This window comes from Anser brachyrhynchus, assembly GCF_964034855.1.
Source record: "Anser brachyrhynchus genome assembly, chromosome: 2".
Taxonomy (NCBI): domain Eukaryota; kingdom Metazoa; phylum Chordata; class Aves; order Anseriformes; family Anatidae; genus Anser; species Anser brachyrhynchus.
This window is the reverse complement of record NC_137695.1, coordinates 99,034,189-99,057,868: the sequence shown is the minus strand read 5'-3', so window position 1 is coordinate 99,057,868 and position 23,680 is coordinate 99,034,189. Positions and strand designations below refer to the sequence as shown.

General features: G+C 40.6%; 1 protein-coding gene across 10 annotated transcripts in view; it reads right to left on the bottom strand.

Annotated features, from left to right (window-relative positions):
- ZNF516 (zinc finger protein 516) overlaps positions 1-23,680 on the bottom strand; it is a 186,062-nt gene that overhangs the window by 84,261 nt on the left and 78,121 nt on the right. The window contains exon 1 of one of the 10 annotated variants that reach the window (XM_080578641.1): positions 3,970-6,696. The exons of 8 other annotated variants lie outside the window; for them this stretch is intronic. The gene's annotated coding sequence lies outside the window, so the exon portion shown is untranslated. Of the gene's footprint in view, positions 1-516; positions 3,927-3,969; positions 6,697-23,680 lie in introns of those variants that run through there. One more of the 10 variants, XM_080578640.1, reaches the window with a different exon arrangement.

The following is a 23,680-nucleotide window of genomic DNA, read 5'->3' as shown; positions in this document are numbered from 1 at the left end:
GAAACACTGAGACCAATATTATTAATGTATAAGGCAGTCTATGTCCTTTTTCTGAAATATAAAGACTAGTAGTTAAAGTTGACCTTGCAGGGTAGGGGGCTGGGGGGAATGAATACACAATGTGATTATTGATCAGCCCTAGAAAAGCCAAGAACTGAACTAGTGCAGATGTGATTTTTTCTTTTCCTAGGGTCATTAATGATATATGTTGGAAAGTCAAAAGCTTTTATTTCAACATGCTGCAATACCATTGCTAATTCTGAATATGAGCCTCGTTTTAAATTAGAGCAAATCTTAACAAAATAAAAATAAAAATTAACGAATCCATTGTACTTTAATTTAACAATAATGTTCTCTTATTTGGCCACATACAGCCAAGTGAGTTACTTTAGCATCTGTGTATTTTCAAGTACTAAAAATTAAAAAGTTGAAGAAACATTCACAATTCTGACAGTATCAAAATAAACACAAGGCATTTCCAAATACAAGCAAAGTCACCTCAATACTGTATATTACCTCCTTATTCAAATCGATGGCATTGATGCTGTCCATTCATGCACGTCCATGGAGATGCACACATGTATGTGTAGCACAGTACTTTCCCAGCATCCAACAGTGCTTTTATATTTAATGATCTTGTTAGGGTTTCCACCGCAAACCAATTTGCAGGGAGTTGCAACATGGCCATTTTAAATCTGCAGCATGGGGGCTGATTTCCAACTGTATAGGCAGGGCATTTTCCTGCCAATATGCTCCATTATGTTCTGCTCAGTTTCTATCTTAAAACGGGGGATAAAAAAAAATACCTGCTTTTATTTGCAGCATCATGACAAGAAAATATTTACTTTTATTATATTTGCATTATCTGCAGAAGAATGGGGACTGGATCATCAGCTGGCATAACCTGCTGGTACACCACACACACACACCTCCTTTCTCCCTCTTTCATCTGCCCCATCAATGCAAGCCCCATACAAACCACATCCCCGGCTGCTGTAAGCGCACACAGTGCCATGAGATCAATTTATATCAAATGAGAAGCCATACCATTAGCTAAAATTGGAATGCCTTCGTGCTGTGTAAATCAAGTCCTGAATGCAAGAAAAACATGTGTGTAATTAAAAGTAAACACGCTGAATTGTGGATTTCCTACCCCAGCAAAAGTTCATGAAGAACACTGTCCTAAGTGCCCCAATTCATCCCTCTCACAATTACACCAACAAGGCACAAACTTGAGTGCTTTAGAACACGCATACAGCACTGGAATGACTTATCCACAGCAGACCTTGAATGCAAAAAAAGCTGTGTTTTTAATACACAGCAAATTTATTAGCTACAGCTAGGTGTTCAGCAGGTCAATGGGAGGTAAAGATTATTTCTACGGTACATGACTATGAAATAGGCTGTGTGGAGAATTAAGAAATTCAAGGTAATAAATCGGTTTCTCTTATACCTAATATATCCTACTGCTCAAATTACTACAGTAAAATCATTACCTTATAAATATAAGTGTTGCCAAGCGTTAACCTGTTAACAGATTTAGAATTACAGCACTGTTATTTGATTAACTATTAAAGCCTTAGTGTAATAAAAAAAATAATAATTCTGAACACCAGCAAGTTGTTTGCTTACTTTTTCCCCCTGCAGAGTATTATCTCTTTTCAAAGTCCCATTTTCAAGAGAGCTTAAAAAAAAAAAAAAAGAAAAAAACAACACCCACAAAACCAACACAGAAGTACAGAGAAATGGGGGGCAGGGGAAGGAGAAGAACTGTGCCCTGAAATACAAGGAGGGATAATTATATGCAGTAAGCCATAAAAGCATTCTGTTAAACATTACCTTTGGAGGTAGCACAGCTTAGCACTGAAAAGTGACACAAAGCTCACAAAACACACAACACTGAGAACTCATTTTCAGTTGTTGGTTTACTTTTTTTTTTTATAGATAGTATTTTCCTGTAAGCTCTTGCAAAGCACTAAACAGAATGGACTAGCTCTATTTTAGGAAGCTTTCTTAAACGTTTAAGAACTTAAGCAGGTAATTAAGACGTTCAATCACAGTTTTTCCATTCTCTGCAACATTTCCGAATGTCAAACACGCAGACTATGCCCACGCCAGGACACAGACACTGCATCAGAGATCCCAAACCAGTGAAGCTGGAGTCTGGCTCGTACCAGCTGAGACTCGGGACCCAGTGTGTTACTGAAACTGCACACAGCTTTGGCTCAGCAAAACCACCCCCGACACAGAAGGAGACAGCACTGAAGGCAAATCTGCCTTCAGATATCCAGTGCCTTGGAAATGTTTTGATTTCATTTTCTTTTCACTAACGTACACAGTACCACTGAAGATCACTTAATCCACAATTTGTGATGATGAGTTTATTTAAGACTTGTTAATAAGCCAGAAGATTTCTGGTAGTTTAACTGAGAGCTCACAAGTTTCTAAGCTCACCAGCAGTTTTAAAGACCAGAAGATGTCTGCTGTTGTTTCACTACTCCATAAATTCATTTTAGAGAGTTTTCTGTAGTTCTCATTGTTAAGATCTACTTCCATTATGTATGTGATAAATCCAACCGTGAAATACACTGAGCCTTGCACTGGCCTGTCACTGTCAGCACAGGAAAGGAAACAGGTACAGCTAGCATAACAAGCGGTGTTACCATAAAACACAAGTTGACTTACACAGCAGGGTAACTATTTTTCCCCTCTTTTTACTATTTCATTTTTTAAACACAAAGGGAACAAAGCAATAGCCCCGTATACCAAATGAATACAAAGCACGAGATGACTTTTTCTGGATTTCAAAGCTCCCAGCCAGGAGAAGAGAAACTGAACCCAAAAATCAAATCTTTCAGCTGTCAGTTGGCCAGGCTTATTTTGGTCTGAAGTGCTGAACTATCTCTGTGGAACATCACTGCAATGTATCACACAGAGACAAACAGATTCCACGCATTGCTTATAAATATGATTTCAAGGCCCATTTTACCAACCCTGTTAACTTTGCTCTCATTACTGCACAATGTAAGGCATGCTTCAGATTTTGGCAGTTCAGTACATTGTGGATATCATAAGATAAACCCTGACAACTCTGTTCAGGGCTACTCCACCTTCCTTACATAAATAGGTACAGATACCTCCCCTTACCTTGCCATTTAATCAAATACTATGAATCACTGGGCCAATCCCTCACATACAGCACGTGTAATTTTCCCCAAAATCCAGACAGACAATGATTTATCCAAGTGCATCCTACATGAAAGAAAAGGGCCCAGATGGACATCCATCCCCCAAACCAACTCTGACCTCATTGCTAGCCTTCTCTGGCCAGCTTTTTCAGCAGCAGTGTGAACAGGGAGGCAGACCACTGCCCTAACATCAGAGAAAAGCAAAGGAACAAAAACCACCCCTAACTCAGGAAGTCTCGTGCAACCCTTGTGTGCAAATGCTGAGGAACTACTGGGAAGGAAGGAAAAGAAGGAAGGAAAGGAAGGAAGGAAAGGAAGGAAAACACAAGCAACCAAAATCAGAAATCTGAAATTATCACTCAAAATATAGCAAGCAAACAAGCCTGCAGGAAAAAAAAAAAAAAAAAAGTCTACTGCACAGGCTGTTACTAGTTTGCTTACTTTTAGATACACTACAACTTCCAAGACAGATCTATTGACTGGTAAAACAAACATGAACCGCACACACCCTAAGGCACACAAAACATGAATTTGTTTGCATCTCTAGATATTATAGTTAGACTTTATCCTTTCAAACAACTGCGGCTACTTAACACACAGCCACAAACAACCTCTGTGACAGAGAAGAAGTCAACCTAATGTTATCCCTACACATGCTTCACTTCACCTTCCACCTCAGTGTATGCCCACACCATCTCACCACCCTCACACACACCAAACTTTGGTGGCACTGACCTCCTTAATTCCCCTCTCCCACCCAGCTCCAACCAGCCTTCGTCACCTGCAATGCCTCCGAGCCTGAGCTATCCACGTGTGCCGCCTGCCTGGCCTGGCTGTCAAATCCCTTCTGGATCATCTGCATGCAGCTTCCATGCTCTTTACCTCTCCCAAGCCACCACCGTCCTGCTGACATAGTTTAAAGGTCACTTTTCCCCACCTCTCTCTTTCTGTCTGCTCAGCCTTCAGCCTCTGCTTTCTCAGTTCTCCTTAGCACTTCTGCTTCTTCCAGAAGTACCTCCTCCTCCTCTCTCTTTCAAACCTGTTCGGGCCCTTTATGACTAATTCTTCCATTTGGGCTCTCCCTCTCTTACACAGCTTCAGTCCTGGCTCACTGGCTATCCATTTGCAAGTTCATTTCAGCCTCCACAGTCAGTGCCTCCAGGCACACAGCCTCCTTCCTTACCTTTCTTTCGCCTTTTGCCATCTTCCTTCCTTTCCCCTTTCACAAAATCCTCTCTGTGGGTGCTGTCCCCCAGCAAATTCCCTGCCAGCCATTTCAAACTCAGTATTTAAAAACTCACTGGACATCTCCCCTTTGTTCCTCCTGTATTACTGTTCAGGACAGTAATGAGTGGAGAAACTCCCCACATTCATCGCTGCCTTGTTCTACCTCTTCTGAACATATGAGGCCTTTGAAATCCTTCTTGTCCCTTCTGTCCTCTTCCCCAGAAAATGCCCATTCTCCAGGCATTTCTGCCTTCAGTTACTACAGCAGACCCTCCAGCCACCCAGCTCATAACTTGTTCCCCTCTGGTCTATTCAAGTAACACTGCTACTAACAGCATCACACCCTCCCAAATATCAAAGGATGCCAAAACCCAGGTCAAATGTCTTGTGTCATTCATCCCAAGTTCAAGTGTCATTCATCTCCTTCAGGGACCTCCATAGTCCTACCCTATTTTCTTTTGCATGGGCAGTGATTCACTTTCCCTAATGTATCTTTTGTATCCTTTCCCCTCGTATGACCTTGTGTTTCGACACTGCATTTAGAACCAGTTTTCCAATTATTTTTTATTTGTCCTTAAAAACATATTCTATAAATGATTCAAAATTGTTTTCCAAAATGAAATCCATCACTCGGTTTTGTTTATTTCCCCGAATGCGTAATACGTACAGTATATATTACATGTTTTAATTGGTGTGTATATTCCTCAAGGCAGGGCCTTGAAATCTTTTATACATACTCTTTTATACACTTTTATACAGTGCCAAGTGTTCTTACTTCAAATAATTTCTAAGAGCAAATCATCACTACAAAGTCAAGCTTCATCTTTCAAAGAGTCAAAGTCTCTCTTTCATCAACAAGCACAGCTAAAAGAAGAGAAACAAGGATTCGTTCCCGTGACCCCCAAAAGTAAACTAATCCCCTCTGTTGCCTACCCGGAATTCATCTCTTATTGAGCCTCCATTGACCATCAGGTACTAAAGAAACAAGCAAAGCATAAATCAAGAGTCACTGCTCTTAGCTATTCCTTCCATGCTTACATGGCTCTCTCTGCCAAACTTCATGGCTCTTCTCTGTCTCTCCTAAGGCACCCAGGCTGATGTGAAACAACTGATGTTGTCCTGAAGCACGCTACTAGCCATCTCTCGCAGGGAGCGCAAACCTCCATCCTCATTGCCTGGGACATAAGCTTCCAGCCAGTATCACCCATTTACATGGTAACAACAACAAGCAAGAAGCATCATAACAAACACCTTTCAAGTGCCCCATACCACGAAAGGAAACACTTTTCTCTCCACTTCTTCAACTCACAAGCAACTGGAAGAAAAGGTGGGTTCTGCAGGATATCAGATTAAGACCTAAGATGCCCAGCAGTGACTCTCACATCAGCGAGGTGATTCTTCTCACAGGCATTAGTCTTTTTCTATAACTGGGACTACAGCTCTGATCTAAAAGCTTTCCAAAACAAGTTAACTCCAGCATGTACACGCTGATTCGTATTACACATTTCACTGTTCTGCAAGTACAAATACTCCTTTACTCTTTCAGGCAATGCTTAGATGCATCGATTTTCCATCTGAGAAGCACAGTGTAACTGTGACTCTTCAACTCCGAGAGTAGAATTTGAGCCACGCTGCTAAATCCTTAAACCTGTTACACAACAAATAAGCGTGGATTACTGCACGACTGACTCATTGCGGGATGTTTGGGGATTCTGTTCCTAACACACAAATGCAGTTTGTCTTAGCCACATACGTACAGGCCATCCTCCTACTTTCTGCTACATATCTTTTGATCGCTTCCACTTTTCTGCATGTCACATTTATTACTCACCTATTCCTTCTTAATATACATGCACGCCTTAGAGAGTGCTAAATAATTATGATGTAACAGCACAGTATTATACTTGCTCTGTATATGAATGACTGCTTGCACTACAGTTACTTGACGCTTCTTACTATCAGAACAAACCATTTATAGCTATACATAATCTCTAGTACTCCATGGCTACTTTACTTTCAGTGCTGAACACAGAGCATACAAATAAAAAGGGAGCAATCTCCACTGAAATGAAGAGGTTTTTACATCAGTAGAAATACCAAGCAAAACTACAGAAAATGTCTGACTAAAAGCACATTTTTAGGTAGATGTAATCTAATTTTGGCAAGTCTACAATAGTCAGCTACAATGTTTGCTAATACTTTGTAGAGGATTTTGGATTTTAGCAGGTTTAGATAAGCACTCCCGTATTTACTTCCTTAGATTACCTAAGGATGGTAATGGGTACTTTTATCAAAGTCACTGCTTATAATCTGAAGAGAGGATTTCCTTGAAATAAATAAATAAAAAAAAAAAAAAGTTAGTCTTAAAACTTAACTAATGATAAAAAGCAAAACAAAACACATTCTTGATGGAAAAATATATATACTATTATTACTACTATGTACAGGGTCACAAGCGTAGTACCTTATCTAATATCATTTATTTTCTAAACATAAAGAAGCTTCTTAACATGTATCAGGCTTTTAATCAAGTAGGGCAATTCGTTCTGACATCACACTCTTAAAATACAACTTTACTACTAAATGCTATATTTCATTCCTCATTCTATTACACTTCTCTACTGATAGGCTTTTGAGTACCTCCTGAACTTCCCACGTGTGATTAATTCAATTAACACATTAAGCCAAGGTGTCACTTAAAAACACTACCCAGAAAACAAGGTACGTTTAAAACCTGCACATAAAGTACAATAAAGATTATGATTATCGTACTGCCAACTCAAAGCACTAAACCTCATGAGTCAAGCACTCAAATATCATGAGATACCCAAAGACTTAGGAGAGGTTTTTAAATATAATATAGCTGTGGATTCTTTTATTTGCCTTTTGAGCTTTTACAGTACACTCAGTCAAGTCTCAAGCTTCTTCCAACAACCGTGAAGCATAGGAATTTACTTCCGTGTTTTGGATGCTTACATCTTTTGTTTTGCAGTCACCAGGCTGCAGAAAAAGCGCCTTTGGGAAACAATCCCCATCCCTTCTATTGACAAAATCATAAGTAGAAACATGACAACTGAAGTAGACAGACATGGTATCCCTTTCTCCATCCATTTCACCTTTAAAACTCTCCTCAGAAGGCTACAGCAGCTCTCCTATAAGCATCTAATGCTGGGTGACAGAATAATCCCTCCACGTATTCATTCAGTAGAGGTCAGATGTACAAAGCATACATAGCTCCCACTTACTTCATAAGATTTGTTTCAAAAAAGCCTAAGAATACAAACTATTTTATTTTTTGGGGGGGAAAAAGAAGGAAAAAAAGTACTTGATTTAGGTATTGAATGTAAGTTCAATAGAAGTTCATAAATATTTTCTCCCTTAATGCTTTTGACTAGACTTAACAAAACTAAGAACAGTAAAGATAAAATACAGTGTTAAAAATATCTTAATTTGAAGAGTTCTTATAACCAAGTAAAATAAAAGATACTCAATGACAGACATCCAGTGCCACATTCTCCCTGGCCCCAGCCACTTCTGCAGGACACAAGTCCTTTGTCGTATCTGCCAAGTGCCTTGCAGTACAAATGCAGCACAAACATAGCAAAACCTTGAAAGATAATAAATATACCTTGATCTCCTCTCAGAATCTCTCTCATAAACTATAACCAGGAATATAAGTAGAATAGATGGTAATAATACCATCAGAAGACAGGACAGCACTAAGGGTGACTAAGGGTGACTTGACACTAAGATAAACCCCACCGTGTCTCACTGGGTTTATCATTTGCAAAACTTGTTTCTCATAGGTACAGCTAAAGGCAGCTGTAGTATCTGCTAGTGCCACAGCCAGTGAGAGGGAAAGGATTTGGTTGTTTAGACCCATATTACTACGTATCCTGTGAAAGAGAAGTCAGCAGGCCAACTCACTGAGATGCACCAATGATGTTAGAAAAGAAAGGCTTGGACTAGCATCTATTTGATCGTTTTATTCGCTAGCAATATTACCTTGGAATAGCATCTATTTCATCATCTTATTCACTAGCAATATCAACAATTTCAAACTTATGCAGATGAGGTTGCTGACTATAGACCCAAGGTACAAATGAGCGCTGATCTCATGCTGCTACCCTTGTGCCTCCAAGATGACTGTGTGGCCAGAGGCCCAGCCTACGGAGCGGTGTCTGGCCAGCCCAAAAGCTGCTCCAGCCCTTCAGCAGCTGCTAGCGACAGCCAGGTACTTCAGGTCTACAGCCAACAAGTGGCAGGCCCCTAGCTGCACCCATTTTCTCACTCAAATGTGCCTACAAAAGGCTTCACACAGGGTCACGTTCAAGGGGTGGCCCTGGGGCAGCACGGTACCTCTTGCACAAGGGAAGTCTTCTCCGGGATCCTCTTCCTGACAGTTTTATATAGCTCTTTTATTCCACGAGGACCTCTCACCTCAGGGCTAGCAAGAAAGATCGCCAGCTCACAGGAGGTTTAGGCACACTCAAAGCTGTTTTTGTTACAAGCTATGAGTCAAACTCCGATCCGAGCCACATGGGTGTCAATCCGGATTTACTGCACTGACTTCAGCGCAGTCACTGCACGCTTAGGCCCGCACGAGAAAGGAGATGTCAGCCCTTCGTTTTTAAGTACCAGGCTGCCATTCTATCCCCCTCACACTTCTGGAATTGCTTCCTCTCACATCAGCGGAGTGCAAAACTTCTTTTTAAGCCCAGACTAAGGCCACTATCTGTAGATCAGCTGGAAAGCAAGGCACCTAAGGTTTTAAGAAAGCTCTCAATTTGCTTAGCACCACCACCACCTGACTGATTCAAGCAATGAACAGAAGGAAATGGACAACCTCATGCAAGAAAAACCTATTGAGGGCTAAGAAACCAAAAAGACAGACACAACCTTTAGCTTAGGAAGTCACTAAACTGAAAACTGGTCAAAAGTGTTAGAGTACCCCAGGAGGGCTTGTCACCGAAGGCTCGTCCCATTATCTCATGCTCCTTCCGCAAGCATCAGACACAGAGCACTGTCAAAGGGAGGATGCTGCAGAACATGAGCCTTCATTCTGAGCCAGTTCAGACCTTCTGATGTTCTCATGGCTATTAATACCAAATCTTAACCCATCTGCTGCTGCACAAGAAAAGGCTGTAGGACTCCCTGTGCTCAGATCTTACAGCCCAGCCACCTCCAGTTTAAGGGTGGGGAAGTTGCTTTTATGTGACCGCAGAATTTCAGGCCAAGCCTTATCTTTAACAGCGAGTTGCAAAACAGCAAGCACTGCAGCCACCCAGCACACGCCGAGCATCTCTGGCAGCACGGTGGGAACACACCTACCCAAGGTGAAGCTGACTCCATTCCCCTCCTTTTTATGAACATACATTAGAGGTCAACAGTCTCCAGGAAAGCTGACACCACCACTTCCAACCTGGGAAGACAAACAGCACTGGTTCCCCAGAACATAAACTGCTCTGAAAAGCAAGCACACCTCCTCCCACCGTGGATGCTACGTGGTGTGTGTCCGTGTCACAGCTTCCCATCGCACAGCAGCACCGACCGCTTCATTGCTGCAAGCCAGATACCATTGCAGCTACATAAAAGAGGCAAACGAGTTACGTCTCAGTCAGATGGACTCAGTGACAAACCCCAGCCAAGTGTCTTCTAGCCGAAGGGGAGGAGCAAAAATCAAGGAAAAAAACATACATAATTAATCGCATGGATTTTGCTTGCTTAAGCAACGTAATTTGAAAAGATGTAAATTTTAAAGGGCTTCAATACCCAACACCATCCAATTTCTTGAGTGAATGGTGTACTGCTAGGAAGAAACAGAGGACACTATTAGTGTATTTACCAACACACAGCAACCTCCAGAGCTTTCGCTGCAAGACCAGAAGTTTCTCTGTTTGATACAGTGAAACTCATCTGTAGAGATTTTGTGGCTTACAAGCATTTGATTTCACTTTCCAGCAACAATACAGCCATCATATTAGAAATACCATCATATGAAATTTTAATTATTTTCTAAGAGTCACTTGGTAGCTGTTAATGAAGGCAAACTGGTAGGGAAGTACTTCCAAAAGAAAGTAATGACCAGATGTGTATCAGTGCCATGAGGTCTAACTTAACTGAATAACAACTTTAAATCATTAAAAAAGAGTCAGACACATCTATTGTCTACATGCATCTCAGCAGTCATTTTAAAACATTTCTCCTAACCAAGAATATACACAAACACAGATATACACTTGAAAAAGTAGTTTAGGAACCACGAAATATATGGAAATAACTGAATAAGAAAAACAGTAATACTTTTATAGTCTTCCCCATTTAAATCTCGAATTGTACTCGGTAACTTCTATTAACCTCTCTTTACAGCTTTTTCAGAGTTTATAATGCTTCCTGCAACCTAAAATACAACAAACTGTAGAGATGTCATAAAGTTACAGACGTGCATTTTAATTACCATAAGTTAATAATGTTTGTCATCTCTATTAGCATTGTAAATGAAAGCAACACATGCAAATTCTGGGATTTGCTTGCAATAGTTTATACACTTTACTGCCACACCTATGTGTTAGCAGCTCATTACGGCAGTGAGTTATGCCAATACTGAGCTGTTGCTAGGCTATGTGATACTGCATTACAACTCCTTGGATTGCAAAAACATCAATTTATATTCCAGCTTAGTTTTAACTGCACAGCGGGTGACTTCAAGAAAAGACTCGCTTATTGATATTATTAGATTAATGGCTTTCACAAACCCGAAGTGAACTATGTTTCCGTATGCATTAAATAATTGGAAAGCGCAACTGAAAGAGCAGTTTGTATCACCTTACATTTCCTTATAAGGTCTCTGCAACCCAAAAATATTTGAACTACTACCATAGCCCTTTGTGACATAAACGTACCGAATGCCAAAGCATAAAACCACAACATATCTTCAGCACAGCGCAGAAATACAGAAATTAAAAGCTACTTCATTTGTAAATGCTTCCTTATTAGAAGAATGTTTATTGCTTCACTGGTTCATATTCCCATGTCTCCAGCCTATTGTTCAAATAAGCGAAACAACATCTACGCATTTTATAATTAAGTTATCTCCACGTTATTGTTATTGTTCTTCACTGGTGAAAGCCCTAAAGGAAGAAATGCAGCTGTTCAGGCATTGAAGGCACTCCTCATTTAAAGTACCTCACAAAACAAGGGAGAACAAAGACTGAAGCCAAAAGTTGGTCTCATTCATTCAGCACAATAAAATCTTTCCAGGGAGATTCTCCACAATGACGAAATACAAACACACACAAAACCAGAGTTCTTCACCCAAGAATTCTAGTGCCCACAGGCAGATTTCCTCAGAGCATTATAATTATTTTTGCCGAATCACTTATCTGAAGAAACATAATCAACAACTGATAAACTATGTACAAGGTTTTAATTATTCTGTTAGTGCCTTCGCATCAAGTTTGTTCTAACATTTTTTTTTCAGCTGGCCAAGAAAAGCAAACACGTGTCAAGATCAGGAAGAAATGGTTCTTGCTTCATCTCAATTCCAGTTCTGGGCAACAACAAGGAGAGGAAAAAAACAAAAACAAACAAAAAAAAAACAGACGTTTAAACAGGAAATTGGCTTGATAGAACTGAATTCAGCTTTTCCATGAATGGAGAAGCAACATGCAGCAAATCTGCTTGCTGCTAATGCTCATTTCATCACTGAAGGGAAAAAAAAAAAAACAAAACGACAAACACAAACAACACACAAGATCAACCCACACCTCAGATTCGGTCTCTAGAGTAGATCTGCAAGGAGTTGCTGGTTTAATAAAGCTGTTCTTCAATGAAGCATATGAGATGTAGATTGCAGAGTAAAGAAGTTGCTTTCCTAAAAATACAGTGTTTGTTTCTAATACGAACTGACTCTCATATATAAAGCATTTCTAAGACTGACAATAATCAAGGACAAGTGCTGCCAGTTCACCATTCATACAAACTAGCGGAGCTAGAGAAATTGCAAGCACTCTGTGGCTTTACTTTGGCTGATCTAGAACTTAACTGCTATACTAGCGTGCTTTTTTTTCTGTTTGTTTGTTTTAAATACATTTCATTGGAATACAAAGCCATTTTATGGCATACATTGATCATATCTGTTACTAAGATTAACAGAGCATGCACCATCATGAGGACAGTTCGTCAAAATTTGAGCCTCTATAGTAGTGATTCACAAAAAAAAAATAAAAATTTCTAAAAATGGCATCATCACTACAACACAAGAACAGCCACATGAGATGATGCCCCAACTGTAGAAGGTGCAAAGTAATACAGAAGCAGGCTACAGCATCCTTGTCTGAAAAGTTGTCTTTCTAACTTCATGTTCTTAGTAGCTCTCTTATGCCATAAGGCATATGTCGTAACCTCTTCATTACTTAGTCTGAGACGTAATGTTTTACTCTGATAACATCTCGGTACAGTGAGTTCCCTAGATCAAATGTCTTTGAGAGGTCAGCTCATTCTTGCATCCAGCCACACGAAGACATTTCTTTCTTCTACATATTTTGTGACCCAACCTGATATTTTTACTTAAGCATCACTCTAACTCCACAAACTGTTATTATGCAGGTTCACCACAGAATATTGGTAAAATAAAGTTTCACCTCAGCCTGATCCTTTTTGTTAAGGAAAACTTGTTTTTCTTTCTCCATTTGACGTGAAAGAGATATTGTCAGTTTTATAATACAGCATATTTCATATATTTTTATATGTATTCAGGTGTACAACATTTAGACAAAAACAAGAACTGTAAATTGAAAATTTCAAAGTAGCCAAAGAGAGTTAGGCACCTAATTTTGGAGGTTCCCTTGGAAATACCAGCTGTGTTTTTATGCATCTTCTCATATGCTTTTTTTTTTTTGTATTAGGAGTAATCAGCCAGTTTAGTGTAAAGTACTTAAGAACGCACACCTAGAAAGGAAAAAAAAGTCTCTCTTGTACAGAGAAGGAATGAAAAAAGGAGAGGGGAGGGGTGTTATAGAGCAAGTTTTTGAAGGAAGTAACATTTTGTCCATCTTTTAAGTGTAGGTTTTAGCACACTTAACTGCTACTTGAAAATGCCCCATTTTGTCTGAACAGCAAGCCAAAAAACACCTGAAACCATTAAACTTCCAGATATTACCTAGAATGTCTATTTTAAAGGACACACAGTGTTTAAAATTTAATAGCAACAAAGCATTTTATATTGTCTGAGGAAATCTAGGATGTTCTGAACCTCATGGTTTGTCCACACACTAAGGCAGTATTACAGGATCTATTTTAAAACTGCTATTTTATTAACATATTTTTCTAAAAGATGCAGTCATACCATTTCCACATGTTCTGTTGTATACGGCCTGAATACAAATATCTGATGCACATAAATTATAGTGTCCTGAAGTGCCCTGCATTAGCGAAAGCCTCATCCATCTCCTCATTCCATATAAAACCATTTACTGCTCTGAATGGTCAAGTCAGCATTTCATAATTACAACTCTAAATTAAGGCTTTTGTGTTGTTATTCTCCAGGAAAACTTGCACCTACGTTTTACAATTAGAGAAAAAATATCAGAACACGTCTTCGCAAAGGTTTATGAATGAATCCATTGTGACAATGACGAAACATGCAGAAAGCCAAAATCTCTTCTATTTCCACATTGCTTTTTTTCCCTTCTACAGAAACAAAAGTTGACCTTAAAATGATTTTCCTTTCTGAAACGGAATGCAGAGAGTGGGCTGTGCTGTAAATGCAGGCTTTTCAGACATTTTTAAAAAGCTATTAGAGAACTGAACAAAAAAGAAACTTAAGTCATTAACTGAAACTTTACACAAGCCCCAATTCTGCAAACACTTACGCAACTGAGTAGCTCCACACACATAAATAATCTGATTAAGTCCAGTGGGGCTGCTCGTATTTTCAAAGCTACTCATACATATTAAGTGTTAGTAGAATCATGTCATAGTAAATTTAACAAAAACTAAAATAAGAGATTTCAGTGTGATATTTCAAGATTTCTTCCAGAAGGTAGTACTAAAACACTTTATCAAATTCTATTCATCTACTCTAAGTAAAAAACACAATATTTAAAGTTATTTAACATTAAAGCTGAAGTTTTCAAAATGATGTGCAAATATTTTCTGAACAGTTAATTGGCTCTGGAGATATTAACTAGGTTACTAATTTAGGCAAACACTTTTCAAGTCTCAGGTATCTCTATAAACCGTCATGTTTAAGTGCTTAACAAGGAGAGCCTGCTTTTCCAAGTGCTTATTACTGCAATTCCCGTTGACTGCAATGGGATTTCTAAGTACTCAGCTCTTCTGAGTAAGGGAATACTTAATACCAGGACACAGGACTGCCAATTTAGACATCTTTAATTAGGTCATCCAGATTTTACAGTTTTTGTCTAAATAAGTAATTTGAGCATTGTTCTAGAGATGGTAAACCAACACACATGAAAAATGAGGAATTGTCACAGTGAAATAAAAAGCACGCTCCCCTTCAAAGAATTGTATGAAAGGCTGCCAACAGAAGACCAGAGCTTTGATCTTCTTTTTAAACAATCACTAACACAGCGGATACAGTGGCAAAAATAATCTTAACGCTCAAAATATATTCAACCAACATGACAAGATGCCTGTGCTTTCCCAACGAGCATTAAGTAGAGGATGACCTCACCTGAGAAGTCCTTTAATCCTTCCAGCATTACTTTGTCTAAGCACATAGCAAAAACCTCTCCATCATACTTCTCCCTGTATCTGTGGATGGCATTCTCTACGACTTGGAAGCAATAAGCTGCAGTTCATTTTTTAAATGTAAAATCAATACTATTAAGTGGGAATGTTTTGTGTTATTTTTTCCCTTTGTATGAATGCTTGTAAACATTATTGAAACATTTCTCTTCTGCTATCTTGCATAATGTCAGTGTTCGCTCTTTCATGTTTTTCCTTTATTTTTGCTGCATCTCCACTTTTAGAACCTGCTTCCAGACTCATTTGGGAGGCATTTAGTCACAGCAGTGTTGTAAAATCATTTCTTTGGGATGCTCACTCAGTGCTGTGTTAAACAAACACACAACACACCAAATATATAAAAAAATCAACACTTTCCAATACTTCTATTGATTTTTCTTCCCCTCAATTTTAGGGTATCAGTGAGTTGGCTCCCAAATAAAACTGATGCTGGAAAGCTGTCAGGAAACTATTTATAATTTACAAAGTGCTGAGAATGCTTATGGTTTAATTTACAAATATTACCTGCCACCACTACTTCAGTCCTTTCAACCACTTGTTTACCCATGTAACACACCCATGACTGAAAGACCAATAGAGGACTGATAATCAGCAAACGCAAATTGTCCATCTATAGTATTGATCGGCAGCGTTTTGCATTTGCAATAGTTTGAGTGAGTAACAATCCCTTGGCAGCGCAACCACCACGCTGACAGAACGAGAAACCGGCTGGCGTTCGTGCAACATCATGTCACTAGATACCGTGTCCATCAAAAGCTGACAGTTTGGCAGATCAGGCGCTCTCTGCCATAATGTCATAATGACTTCAGTTCGTTTCTCCACAGCACCCAAAGGCTGCGATTTCATCAGCTATCCAAGTCTCTCCTCTTCAAGAAGAGGACTCTGCGTCTTTTACATTCCTGACAGCTCTACGTATTTCCTTGAAGCTTCCTAGCAGGCATAATGAGAACACCAAGAAACACAAAGCTGTTACCACTTCCCTTGTAATCTGTACAAATAACCACCTGCCGATGGAGGAAAGCAAGGACAGCTGTGGGCATCTAGGCCTGAACTGAAGAACAAGTGTGTGTCACTCCATGAAGTCAACAAGACACAGTCAGCAAACAAGAGATACTCAGGTGTTTCCTCACAGTTATTCAGATGTTGCAACAGGGGCAACTATCATGTCATTCTACAGTTGAAATGAAATTGCTGTCTGAGTTTTGGCAGAAAAATGTTAAGAGGTCTGGTTTCACTGCACCATTACTTTTTAGCTCCTCTTCCTTTGCCACCTCCCAACTCTCTAAGATTGTCTATGCTTGCCAAGAAAATTATTTAAAATGTTTTACATGGTCTTGAATAATGTAATTTGAATCTTTTTCTTTAAAACTGAATGAGTGGAACAAGAAAAAAAAAACAACCAAAAACCCCAACTTTTTTTCTGATAGAGAACAGACACTCAGAATTGAGAAATCAAACACGTTTCTGTACGTAATTTCTGTTCTCAACAGGAAACATTGTCTTCTTGTAAAGCATGGCAGCTAAACCTACACTTCTGGTAAAGTGTAGGTAGAAAAACCCAGCCACCTGACAGCGAAGACAGGGGGCGAGGAGGAAGTGTTTCCATCAGAAGACTTCAAAGCTCTCCTCAACTCGAACAAAACCGTCTGAACATATCCAGCAGAGGTGAGCCACCACTTCCACACCATACCCCTGCCTTCTTCTCCTTCCCAGGAGCTACGGCATGAAGGTCCCCATATCACTACTTCCTCCTCTGCCCCACATTGTGATCTGCTGTGACAAACTAAGACACAACACAGTGAGGGACAGTGGCTCTCTTACATGGGATTTGGTTGCCCAAGGAGCCTGACCCGCTGGACTTACAAGGATGGATAAGAAATCCTTATAGTATGAGGCACACAATCTCTAGACACAATTCAAGGACAGCCTGCACCAAAATCTACTAATTTTGAGTCACTTCAAATGCCTTCTAGGTTGCACCACTGCACAGAGTAAGAAAATCCTATACACAGAGTATAAAAATAATAAAAATAAAAAAAAAGCCACACTCATATTCAATTTATATTAAAAAAAAAACACCAATTTCTCAGCCACCTAATAGCTTTTAGAAATAAAATAACTATCCTAAAGAAAAGTTTATATAAACTACCTAGCATACACCAATCCAAGTGATTGTTATATAAATACAGAATGATTACATTTTAATCCTGTCTTAAAAGACAGATCTTGCTAATCTGAAGAAGCAGGCAAACTCCTTTTGTTATGCTGTAATACGGCTCCAAATTATTGAATCGGTAAGATAATGAACTGTATGAACTGGCTCATACACACAGATGCCCTGCTACACTACAGGATGCCTCACCGGCCAGTGCCACCGGAGTCCCGGCGTCAGTAACCAGAGGAAGAGTAACAAGCCCGGGACAACCCAGTCTGACTGTACTCTGGTAATTGTATCAACTTGGCCTTCCCGCACTTGAGCATACTTGCTAATTGCTACATCCCAGCCAAATCCTCTCCTCCTCCCCCTTGCAAAGTTACATAGAACACCTTGTGTGTTAACGAAATCTCTCAGCAGATACGGTCTTCACAGGCACGGATGTCAAAACCACAAAAGAAACAATGTGGATAGATTAGGAAAAACAAACAAACAAAAACCTCTTAATATTGATTCAGCTATTTCATACAATCTCTTTCCTGAAAGGACGACTAGAACAGGCTGAAGAACCAACCCAGCCCAGGACCTCTGGGAAGGTCATCTGTCCGCCAACAGCCATGGTAAGGCATCATTTCTGTGCCCAAGCGCGTACACCACAGCAGTTAGAAAAAACACGAACAGACAAATAAAAACCACACACTTCTACTTTTGACTGGGCAAGAGGGTGTTTTTTTTTATTCTCTGAAGATGACCTTGGTGTTTGAACTTTACTTTCAATCCCAGAACATTTTCTCCTTTTACATAATGAGGAATATTTCCTGTTCATGTGTCTCTAAAGTGATCTAGCGAGTGTATCAGCCTTGCTTATGAGCTTAGCATTTGCACATTCCTACTCAGACCACAGAGCTAAGTAAACCCCCTCATCAATGAAAAAGTAGCAAGGCTTGGGTATAACAAATGTACTTGACACTGTAGTGAGTACTACTTTGCAAACATTAAACCACCATTTTGGATTAACCAAAACCTTCTATATTAGCAAATACGTTTTCCTTCACCTGGAACCGTCTAAAACAAACATGTCATTAAAACAAATAGACTCCCCAGAGGTAGAGCCAACACTGATACATCATTTCCTAATATTTATGCTGTTTTCAGGGAGAAGGGTAGTTGCTCTTATTAAAAAAGTAATTCTCCCTGATTTCTTTGTCTTGGAGTCTTCCAACTAACTGCACACCAGAGAAGAGTCTTATCTGCAGTGACACCTGCAGTGACTCCCTCTAAGAGCATATGCAAGCCAGCACTGTCAAAACATGCTTCTTAAAATGACACCGGAGGGAAATTTTTTGGCCAAAAGACATCCGTACAGGGGTTGCAGCACAAGAGCTCAGGGTGTGGAATGGGGTGGCTTGACAGCGGTGTGCTTCCCTGCTCAACCCCTCGTGCTGCCACAATGGGACACGAGGAGCAAGGGGGAAAATCTTACCCAGGTGGTTAGCAGGGAGATCATTTAAATCGTTGCCTGTCTCATTTACTCATGTCAACATTTTAGCTTTCCTGAATCTTTTTTTTCCCCGCTTTCTCCTCATTGCTTTTAGAAAAACAGACGACAAAACCCACTCCTGCCTGTGACTTGGTTTCCCAACTCCACACCTGTTGCAGGAGCACATTGCCAGCCCACAGGTCCCCAGCCCAGACCTGAGCCCCGACCAGCATCATGTACATAACCATGCCTTTAACTTGGACAGGCATAAACCGCTCCGGCAGCTGCTGTCTTGAAGCTGACAGTGTCTCTGAGGATAATTGCAATGCTATCATTTGGGCTGCCTGAGACTCTTCTGACCGAGCATAAATTACAGCTGACTTGGGGAAGAGCACCAAGCGCCTGAGCGCCCTGGAAAAACACAGCCAGCGGGGAGCTGCAAAAGTTCAGACACTTCATAGATCTGAAAACTACATCTGAGCTTCAACTGCTAAGCGCAGCACTCGGGGCACTATGGACTTGTGGCATTTCCAGGAGGATTCTCAATCCGTAAACCAACGGCTGGGTTATGTTGATACGCAAACATAGCATCTCCATGCAGTAAACAGCCAAACTGTTTTCCCTGAAATGTAAGGTACATTACCTGTGTTTTTATCCTTGTTATGAGCATTTCAAATAAAGGCAGTGTTTCTCCTCTTATAAAAACGGAGCAATTATTTGAGCTCTAAATTTAGGCAACAGTGAATTGTTAATTGCCTCTGAAACTAACCCCCCAATTGTACAGACTGACCCACAGGAGCAACTCTTTGCCATCAGTTCAATAGGTTTCCAAGTGGCCACTAGCATCTGCCTAGATGGATCAGCTTGCCAGATCAAGGACGGGTGTTAAATTACAAGCTTTGTACTCATGGCAAGTATGTTGATTAAAAAAAAAAAAAAAAAAAGTAGATCCATTTTAATATTGGCAGCACAGCAACCCCACAGAAAAACTCCAAAACATATTTAAATTTTGAGCTTACTCTAATATTAGTTTAAAATATCAAATCAATAACATCCTTTAATGTTTAACCAAATGGCTACATTTGTCCCTGGTTAAACTCTGCCAACACTGGAAATGAACCAGAGATTAATTTGGTTCAATGAATTTGGCTTTTAACCTAGACAATAAAATTTACTTGTATAAAAGCTCAAATCCCAACTGGCAATGTAAGGATGCCTTAGGGTACACTCTGGTTATTGCCAGCACCACATATCCACCTTTATAGCTTTAGAATAAATCTTGTGACCTTTTTTTTCCCCATGTGTGTAAGCATAGTATATGCCTATATTCCAAACAATGAACGTGCAAGGGTTAATAATACGGTCCTTGCTAATGTATAACCTCAGAAGTATAGAGGATTAGCAACAACCTACTTCCGCAAAACCAGAAGGGAGGGGAGGGAGGGGGGATCTTTTGCTCTTTACCAAGATAAGAAGAGCAGAAATACTGAAAAACTGCTGTATTCTTCAGTGACTATTAATTAAGTTGCATTCTTGCCTTTGCCATTAAATGTATCACACACTGCTATTCTGTCAAGAAAGTGTATTTTCTTAAACAACACTTAGCCAGGCATCTTTTGGCATATTTGAGGAAGTAAAAAAAACAGAGCCTCTGTATCAGCCTAAAGATGTCATAACAACAATAACATTGCCTTCATTTTCCCCCTACTTACCAAGCCATGTGCCACTTTTCCCTTAACAATGGACCTGTAGTTTAAACAAAGACATTCACAGGACTCACATGTGCATGTCCCGTACATGCAGAGCACCACCTTAGCCAGACTTGCACCCCCGAAACCTCCACTTCAGTGGGTAGTGATGGCAATTCATCACAGAGAATTGAGTCCACCAGGATGAACAGGAGGCAGGGGGACAAAAACGCATCACAATGTGCTGTCACAAAGATGAAGTGTTCTACATGATGCTGCGCTACCAAGGAGGCATTTTTACCTACGGGGCTATAGGTACTATGTTTGCCTGGTTTAAAATAGGTTGCCAGCATCAATAACAGAAGTGAAAACAACAATTTCACATTTTTCAAATCATTACCTGGTACCACCAGCACTTGGTTTTGTCTCCAAAAGAAATGCCACGCTTAGAATGAGTAATAATACCAGTCAGTGGGGCCAGACTGGGAAACCATTGCTAACACTGGTAAACTCTTATTCATGAGAAAGTGTCTCTGAGGTCAGCGAGACTCCTCAGATGAGTAATAAGCGCTCACCGATGTCAGGAAAGATTATTCAGTGAGGGCTTTGAAGATTTTATTTTGTATCAGTGCATGTGTGTGTCTGTGTGCACACACAGGAGCGTATGAGACTACACAAAAGCAATGAATTCATCACCAGCCTACACGGCAGGTTGGGTTACAGAGAAAAGCAGTCAGAAAATGAGACAAACGACCCTGTTCTGTGACCCAGAGGGAGTTGGTGTAGGCCGTACCTACCTGTGCTAGGACTAAACATGACTCAGGGACAACAGGGGTTGAAGTAAAGCACAGAGGCACAGGAGATACTCCATTACCGTCCCCTCCCTCTGTTAGCTGATTTTCCTTCCATCCTGCTACACTTTCTATGCCACAGCGCATATTTAGCACGCTGAATACCAACCTCTGGTCTCACGTACACTGACGTAAGTTTAAATTAATGTGACTGAAGCCAGGGGAGAAACCCCAGTGAAATTCACAGTGTTAGTCTCCAGGGGCCAAAATGATACAAGTTCCTAAAGCGAAGGAATTTGTATCATTTTCTAACCAGCATACCCAAGAAACTACAAAGCCATTTACATGTCCACGGGATATGGCACCACTTTACTCCCAGCTGCACTGCGCTGCTCAGAAAACACATAAATGTGAGCTTTGTACCTGTGCATATTCACTATGCCATACAGCTCTTACTAATAAGCTGCATGACCAAAACCAAAGCATTGACACTGCTGTTTGAAAAAGCAGAGCATCTTTGCACGAGGAGAAAGTTGCATAAACAATACCTTACCCCATGGGCAAGCACTGCACCCATATAAAGATATCCATATGCTACGTGTCATGCCAAACTTTCTCCTTGGTGGTTGCTCTCATCTTACCTGACTTTTCTGTCATTTTGTTACTATTACCCCACTGATACAAAGTGGGCAAGCTACAGATGAACCACCTTTGTTTTTCCTGGTCCCTAACCCCTGGGACAACCCAGGCGTGCTGGCATTACTCCCATTTCTGGGCACCCGCAGAGTTTTCCTGGAAGCTTTGGGAAGGACTGGATGCGGCCCATGGTCCCTGCACAGACACCAGCCGGGTTTTTGGAGGAGAGGAAAAACGCAGTGTTTCCAGAGCATGAACACACAGGCAGCAGCGTTCGCTACCAGAAAGACTGTTGGCAAATTATTGCCACATATTGTGGATACGCATTCAAATGCCAGCTGGGGATCAAATGCTGAAGTTGGCTTCCCCTTTCTCTAGTAAAACGCACAGTAAATTTAATTCTAATAACTTATTATTGTGAAGAGGGCTATGATAATTAACTGACATTTATTAGCATTTAACTTGACAGCAGATATGCTTTGAAGAATTTTAATGACCCATTAATGGATCCATACAACCACATGTACACAAATAAGATACAATCAAGCCCAGGGACTGATTCTGACTGTGTGTTTGTACACATCCCAGGAACAACAGAAACAGATAATCACTGCTACTGGGTGCCACCATATGACAATAGTTATAATTATAATGCCCTGATAAATCATCATCTTTTGTAAGCCTAAACCACCGAGTTTGTGTCAGATAAAAACAAATGCCTGGCATGTTTCCACACACCTTTACCTGATCATCATGCTGCGGTTTGATTTATAGGATGACTGTTAGCAAGAAGAACTATCAAAACTAGAGAAGCTTGGAAGAAGAAACTGCTGTGTGTCTTCATTTTAACCCCTTTAAAATGCTCAAAACATTAGGTTATTACTCCTTTCTAACAGATCGGAAACATTATACCCAGCACATTCTTTGTAAAAGTAATCAGAGTTGAAGTCATAGCAGTAAAGGCCACGTCTAGAAAATGTGCACTTTCATCAGATTCATGAGTATTCACAAAAAAGACGAGGTATGAACAACAGACTTCAATACATATATATCTTTTTAATGGCTGATTTTGCTGGCACGCATCTTTCACAAACCTAGCTAGTTCCAACAAATTCTCTTCGTTCTCAGGAATTTCTTGGTTTCTTTTCTTTAAGTTTGCTGCCAGTGCTAAATATCGATTAGGCTTGGGTGCCTGTCAGCAGCCCGCCCGCCGCCCTCCCAGCCAACACCCCACGTTCCCAGCATAGCCCCATTCTTCTCGTGGTCCCCTTGCAACACTCGGATCGCTCCTGTCCTCATCCTGAGCACAAACCTGCTCCGCTTCATATTCCTCCCCCAAAAACCTCACATGCTCAGCATGCCACGTCCACCCACTCATCCCAAGTCCCCGCCATGTTTGGGTTCTAAACGTCGGCACCAGATCAAGTTCAGAAGCGCGCAGCAGCCAGGAGACAGGGATCACAGAGCAAAGCAGATCTGGGGGACACAGAGGTAGAAGAAGGATAGACGACGAGCAGCGTAATGGGAACCAAGTCCCAAGTCCCTTAAAGTAGCTGAAGAAAACTCCAGCTACTTCTCGCACAGGCAGGCACACATGCTTGGCCAGCCACCTCCTCTTCTGCTTAAGAACTCCTCTCCTCACCCCCCTACAATTATTTGCACTGTAATTCTTCCCAGGACCCCTGGTGACAGAGCAGGACCACCCAGTGCTAGGCACTGCACAAACACCAGACATCTCCTACACG